Genomic DNA, 6,724 nt, shown 5'->3' on the forward strand with positions numbered 1-6,724 from the left:
TATGAACAGAATTTGTTCAAGAATTACTTCAGCAAAAGTTTGTAATATTTGTCTGTTTTTGCTCTTCATCGAAAAGTTATAAAATATGGCTGTGCGTTCTGTTAACTGGAATTTGGAATGGTTGACAAATGGTCCAAAGAGAATAAGTCCAAAAGTAATAGATGGAAATCTAGGTACTCAACCAAGCTTATTAGAAAAATTTATATCATCATTTAAACTGGCAAAAAAACTACATTTGGAGGAAATCCATGGATTTCTTGCGGAATTTCTAAATGTAAGTTGGATACTTAGTAAATGTGAGGGATTGAAACGCAGTGGAAACTTATCCTTCATTTTCTGTTTCAGAGGGACAAATCAGGGGTGAATTAGGAAAGATTTATGTTCCTTTTCAGTGTCTATATTTCTTTACAGAGAATCTGCAGGACATTATATACATATGATGGAAGCAACGCAACGATTGATTAAACATGTGCTTCTCTGTTTTATAGTAATTCATGGTAATTCTTCAGTAACTTATACAGAAACCCTGTGTCATTTTTGGCTCTGTGTAGTAATTTATCAAGAGATATTCATCAAACTGGTTTGGAAAGAATGTGAAACTGTAGCGTCCAAGCGTAACTGAGGAATATTGTATAATGTGTGAAGGCTTACAATGATATTAAAGATACTTTCCGTTCTTTACAATTAGTGGCAGTCTAAATAGTCGAGTAGCCACTTTTACCCAACCGCATATTATCTCTTCAGAATTTATAAATATATTTTAATGACTCTAGAAAGAACAAAAGCAATATGGAGGTCAGCAAGATCAGACCCAGTGCAGGAAGAACTTAATAGCTTTAATCAGAAGTTAACATGGTTGAATTAAATTATCCACTATTGGAAATGCTGATAGCTATAAAATGAGTATTGTACATTTTTGATCTAATAATCTTTCATCTAAATCCATGTGATGTTATTAGCACTACTTCCTAGAAAGGGGTTAGCCAAACTGTAATATGAAATTGCAAAAAAAAAAATAGAAAGCTGTACAATTTGGAACTCTTTTGTCAGGGTTAAATATAAAAAATATGTTATTTGCAGCCTGAAATTAATAAAAGGGCAGTATACACTTGTGTAACAAGAAGAATAGATTAGCCACAATAGTGCAAGCTATAACACTATATTTATTCTGCAGAATGCTACCATGTGTAAACAGCTCTAGCTTGTAACAAGTAGTTACCAACCTTCCATGTGGGGAAGCCTCCAGTGCCGACACACACGCAGAGAGTTGCAGTTCAATCACGTTCTCTTTATTTGTCACAGCCATCAGCAGAACAGCAGTACATTCACAGGGCTCAATTTCCCAGCCTTTTGCAGAACATTGCCAGTAACAGCAAACTTCTAGGGGGGACATGCTTGCAGGCACCCCTCTTGGGCCCTGGCTGGCTTAATCCGGATCTAGCCTTTCCTTTTAAAGGAAAACTATACCCCTCAAACAATGTAGGTCTCTATAAAAAGATATTGCTTAAAACAGCTCATATGTAAAACTCTGCTTCATATAAATAAACCATTTTCATAATAATATACTTTTTTAGAAATATGTGCCATTGGGTAATCATAAAAAGAAAATTGCCATTTTAAAAAATAAGGCCCGCCCTCTGGGATTGTAAGTTTCACGGTGCACACAAACAAACCATACTTGCTAGGTCACATGAGCCAATTAACAGACAGAGTTGTGTCTTTTGTTTCCACACTTCTTCCTGTTACAGTTAGAGTTGTAGTATTTCTGGTCAGGTGATCTCTGAGGCAGCACACAAACCATCACAAAATGGTGGTTCAAGGCAAGAGATGTAAAAGGGAAACATTTACTTAAATATATATATCAGTATGACAAGATTCTTTAATATGCCACTTAATTTGATATAAACTATCTATTGCTCAAGTATTCATTTTGGGGGTATAATTTTCCTTTAAACCCTGGCTGGCTGGATTCCAACTGGTTATACTATGCACACTCACTCCTAGTTAAGGACATAGCTGCCCATGCTAGTTGCCTTGCTCTCTTACACTGCCTAGAGTGTACTATTATACTACTAGGCCTCACACTACCTAGGCTCAGTACCTCTTCTAGGAGTGCTGCAGTGCCCTCTGCTCATCTTGCTTCCCATGACGCATCTCTCAAAAATACAATTCTCCACCCCCCCAGGGACTTTCCCTTGCAACAGTGATCATCTAGCTCCCCCTAGTGGCCAACCTTAACATATGTATTAACCTATAGTATAGGTAAATCTAAAAACAGCTGGACTTGCTGAGTAATCAATGAAGACGTTTCACTACTCATCTGAGCAGCTTCTTTAGTTCAACTGACTGGTGTGGGAAGTTCTCAGCATATAAACTCTTCCACTAATCAAATCACAATGGCCCATTGTAAGGGTAAGGCCACACTAGGCGATAGCGCCGCGATTTGACTTGCGGCGACTTTTCGCCGCGACTTTTAATCCGCAATCGCTGGGGAAACTTTTGCGCTGGCGTCTATGGGGAATCGCGACAAATCGCCAGCGTAAAAACACACGCGGCGATCTTTTTTCTATTGTCGCTCGAAATTGCCTAGCGAGGCGATTTCGAGCGACAATAGAAAAAAGATCGCCGCGTGTGTTTTTACGCTCGCGATTCCCTATAGACGCCAGCGCCAAAGTTTCCACAGCGATTGCGGATTAAAAGTCGCGGCGAAAAGTCGCCGCGAGTCAAATCGCGGCGCTATCGCCTAGTGTGCCCTTAGCCTAACTCTTCAAAGAGGTGACATCTGAAGAAATTCACAGAGGTGTAGATTCTGTGTAGTTACTGTGATAGGATTATCCAATGTGTCGTTTTTTTCCTAAAAACAAAGGAAGGTTTATTATCAAGCACTCTCGCCATCACCGGGTCCTGCCTCAATATTTCCTAATGCTGTCCTGAACAGGGCCGGATTTACATAGTGGGCACCCCTAGGCCCACTACCGTTCGTCGCCCCTGTCCTCTCAAGGGGGACAGGAGCAATGGGGATTGGCACACAGGAAATTAAAAAAATTATTGTATCTCCAGCGCATCCCCAGTGTTTTTGAACCAATGTGGGTGTGGTTGGGCAGCATGCCGCCACCCTAAAATCCTGCCACCCTAGGCCCGGGCCTAGGTGGCCTTTCCACAAATCCGGGCCTGGTCCTGAATCAATCGGATTCCCTTGCCATATATTGGGGAGTTTCTAGCACCTTTACTGATGTTAAATTAGTTGGGGTGCTTAACTTTCCCTGATAGTAAATTCGGTCTGTTCATCGCTACTGCTTTGTCATAACCTGATCTCACTACTACCACAGAATTTTTTTTAAAGCAGCTATTATAGGTGTATTAACAATCTGAGACCGCAGGAGATTAAAAGAAAAGTATACCCTTAAACAATGTAGGTCTATATAAAAATATATTTCTCACAACGGCTCATACGTAAAACCCTGCTTCATCTAAATCCCCAACCTTTTTAACCGTGAGCCACAATCAATTGTAAAAACTTGACTCCATGCCAGGAATTAAGCACGTGCTTTGATGCCACCGAGAGTAACATCCAAGGGGTTTGTGAGCAAAATGATCACTGGTCTAAATAAACTGTTTTCATAAAAATTTACTTTTTAGTAGTGTGTACCATAGGGAAGTCCAAAATAGAAAAATGTGCTAAGGTCCATTTTATGTACTTCTTCCTGTTACAGTTGGTGCTGTGTTATTTCTTGTCAGGCAACGTCACATCAGCAGAGAAAATATCATAAAATAGTGGCTCAAGGTAAAAGATGTGAAAGGGCAATATTTTCTTATTACTGTTGATTAAATATTCATTCTGGAAGTATAATTTTCCTTTAAGTGACTTTTCCAGGGTCACAAATAGTTGACACAGTGAACTGAACCAAGGTCTCTAGCATGAGAGCTCATATCAAAGGCTGATGACTTAAACTTAAACCTTTAGGGCTTGAAAATAAAAAAAAGCTAAGAGAACCTATGGATTTCTTTATTTAAAAGACTACACAGAATTGTAAGTCCTGTTTTTACTACTTTGGTGTATATTGATCTGTTTAAAAAGAGTAAAAGGTGTGTATTTTACATTTACATACACCAAAATATGTTGCAATTGGCCTGTAGATATATATTTTTTTATTTTACAAAAAAATATGATTTAAATAAATATTGAAACTAACTTTAGTTAATTAACCCTCGATATTCGACTGGCGAATTAAAATCCTTCGACATCGAAGTCGAAGGATTTTGCGCCATTCGTATGATTGAACGATCGAAGGAATAATTGTTCGATCGAAGGAATAATCGTTCGATCGAACGATTAAATCCTTCGAATCAAACGATTCGAAGGATTTTAATCCATCGATCGAAGGATTATCCTTCGATCAGAAAAAACTTGGAAAGCCTATGGGGACCTTCCCCAGAGGCTAACATGGACTTCGGTAGGTTTTAGGTGGCGAACTAGGGGGTCAAAGTTTTTTCTTAAAGAGACAGTACTTCAACTATCGAATAGTCGAACGAATTTTAGTTCGAATCGTTCAATTCGAAGTCGTAGTCGAAGGTTGAAGTAGCCCATTCGATGGTCGAAGTAGCCAAAAAAACACTTCGAAATTCGAAGTTTTTTTTCCTCTGTTCCTTCACTCGAACTTAGTGAATGGGCCCCCTAGTTTTGGAAAGACATAGTTATTCGAGTGGCAGATAAAGGTTATTTTGGGCCATAGGCAATAACTTTTTTTTTCTAAAGAGATTTCTTTTACCTGTACGAATAACATGTTACCTTATACTTGATCCCAACTATATTATGAATACTTATTGGTGGCAAAACAAATTTAATATTTAAATTATTTTTAAGACTTCAGGTATGGAGATCTAAATTATGGAAAGGACCTGAGCATTCTGGATAACAGGTCCCTTACCTGTGTAGACACACAACGCAATACACACAAACCTTAAAAAAATATTTTTTATGCTTTATTTACTTTCCAGCAGACGAAGAGTGTACATTCGGATTAAAAAAAAAAGTTTTTTCTTACAGTGAGAGCTGTGAAGATGTGGCATTTCCTTCCTGAGGCTTTTGTACTGGCAGATACATTGGATTGTTTCAAGAAAGGTTCATATGCCTTTTTAGTGAATACATATAAAGTTGCTGAAAGGAACACTTAATACAAAGTTGATACATTGAATATTTCTCTGGATCAGCTAACTGCAGTTAGGCAGATTCACTTAGAACTTCATGGACACGTCTTTTTTCAACCTCTTATCCTATGTACTATGTTATTTGGGAAAGGCTCCTTGACCTACCATTTGCATGCCAGTAATGCTATTAGTTAGTTGGGTCAATCACAGCTCTGGACCTCCTGGCTGGGTGCTACCAGTCCACTTGATCATCCTCTACATTCATACAGTTTGGTCATATGATTGATCTATAATGACTATAATGTCCTATAGACATATATATATGGGATCACCATCCAACCCAGAACTACATGGAAGTGTGCTTCCACACAGAAATCTGACCAATTCATCTTCATACAAATTTTAAAATACCAAGTTATCACCATGTAGGGTAAATGTATATCCTAAAAGATGGTAGGGCTCATTTATAAACAGTGGGCAAACTTTCACCTGATTGCTTTCAGTGCTCAACCTGTAGCTGGCTGAAAAAAGCTAATCACTGATTGGTTGCTATGGGTTACTGCCCAGGTGCAAATTTTCACTACTGTTTATAAATGAGCACACGTGTATGTTAAAAACTGAAACTGCCTAGTTAACTTGGCTGTACAATTATATCTTATGTGCAGAGAGAGACTAGTAACAGTTTTTATTAACTCTACAGTATCTTAAAAATGTTAGTTATCTCCATGACATGTATTGATCTGTTGCAGTATCATTAGATTTGGCAGAAATAAAACATTGGAATACTCCCCAGTCTTGAATTTTGTAACCTACTCATATTTCCATTAATGCAGAATCGAATTCCATTCTAAATACTGCAGCAAGTATCCCTTGATTATTCTTTCATTCAACATCTGCTTCTTTTTTCTTAAATTTGCTTTGCTAAATTCCTTTTAAATTTGAAATAATTAAAACATCCTTTTGATTTTAGTCAAAACCCTTCACTCACTGGCACTCAATTTACATCAAAGTTTCTAAACTCAAACAACGTCTCTGATATGTTTTCAACATATCTAAATGATATCAAAAATGTATTCTAGACCAGCACAACATGAAATACTCTCAACATTCTTTGTAATGTTCACATTACAAACATATCAACTCTTAAAAGAACCTAAATATAATATAATAAATAAATGTTACCAGTTAAACCTTCCCTAAAATATTTCCATTTGTACCCCCTCCACAACTCTCCACTGCAGAAATAGTCCTTAAAGGGGCTGTTCATCTTTAAATTAACTATTAGAATAACATAGAGAGTGATATTCTGAGGCTAGTTACAATTGGTTTTATTATTTATTAAAAAATAATTAAAATAATTCGAATATCGAAGTAGAAGTATTTTTCACCGAATTTGGCCATCGAACGATCAAAGTAAAATCGCACGATTGCACGATTATTCGAACGATTTTAGCGAACAATTTTACTTTGATGTGCGAAGACTTCGAAAAATGCTGTAGAAGGTCCCCATAGGCTAACATAGCACTTCGGCAGGTTTAATTTGGCGAAGTATTGAAGTCAAAGTTTTTTTAAAGAG

At 37.4% G+C, this 6,724-nt stretch overlaps 1 long non-coding RNA gene across 1 annotated transcript in view; it reads left to right on the forward strand.

The window, feature by feature from the left end:
- The window catches only part of LOC121393711, a 36,659-nt gene that overhangs the window by 20,783 nt on the left and 9,152 nt on the right, over positions 1 to 6,724 (forward strand). The window lies entirely within an intron of this gene.

Source organism: Xenopus laevis, chromosome 5L (assembly GCF_017654675.1).
Source record: "Xenopus laevis strain J_2021 chromosome 5L, Xenopus_laevis_v10.1, whole genome shotgun sequence".
In the NCBI taxonomy this organism is placed as follows: Eukaryota; Metazoa; Chordata; class Amphibia; order Anura; family Pipidae; genus Xenopus; species Xenopus laevis.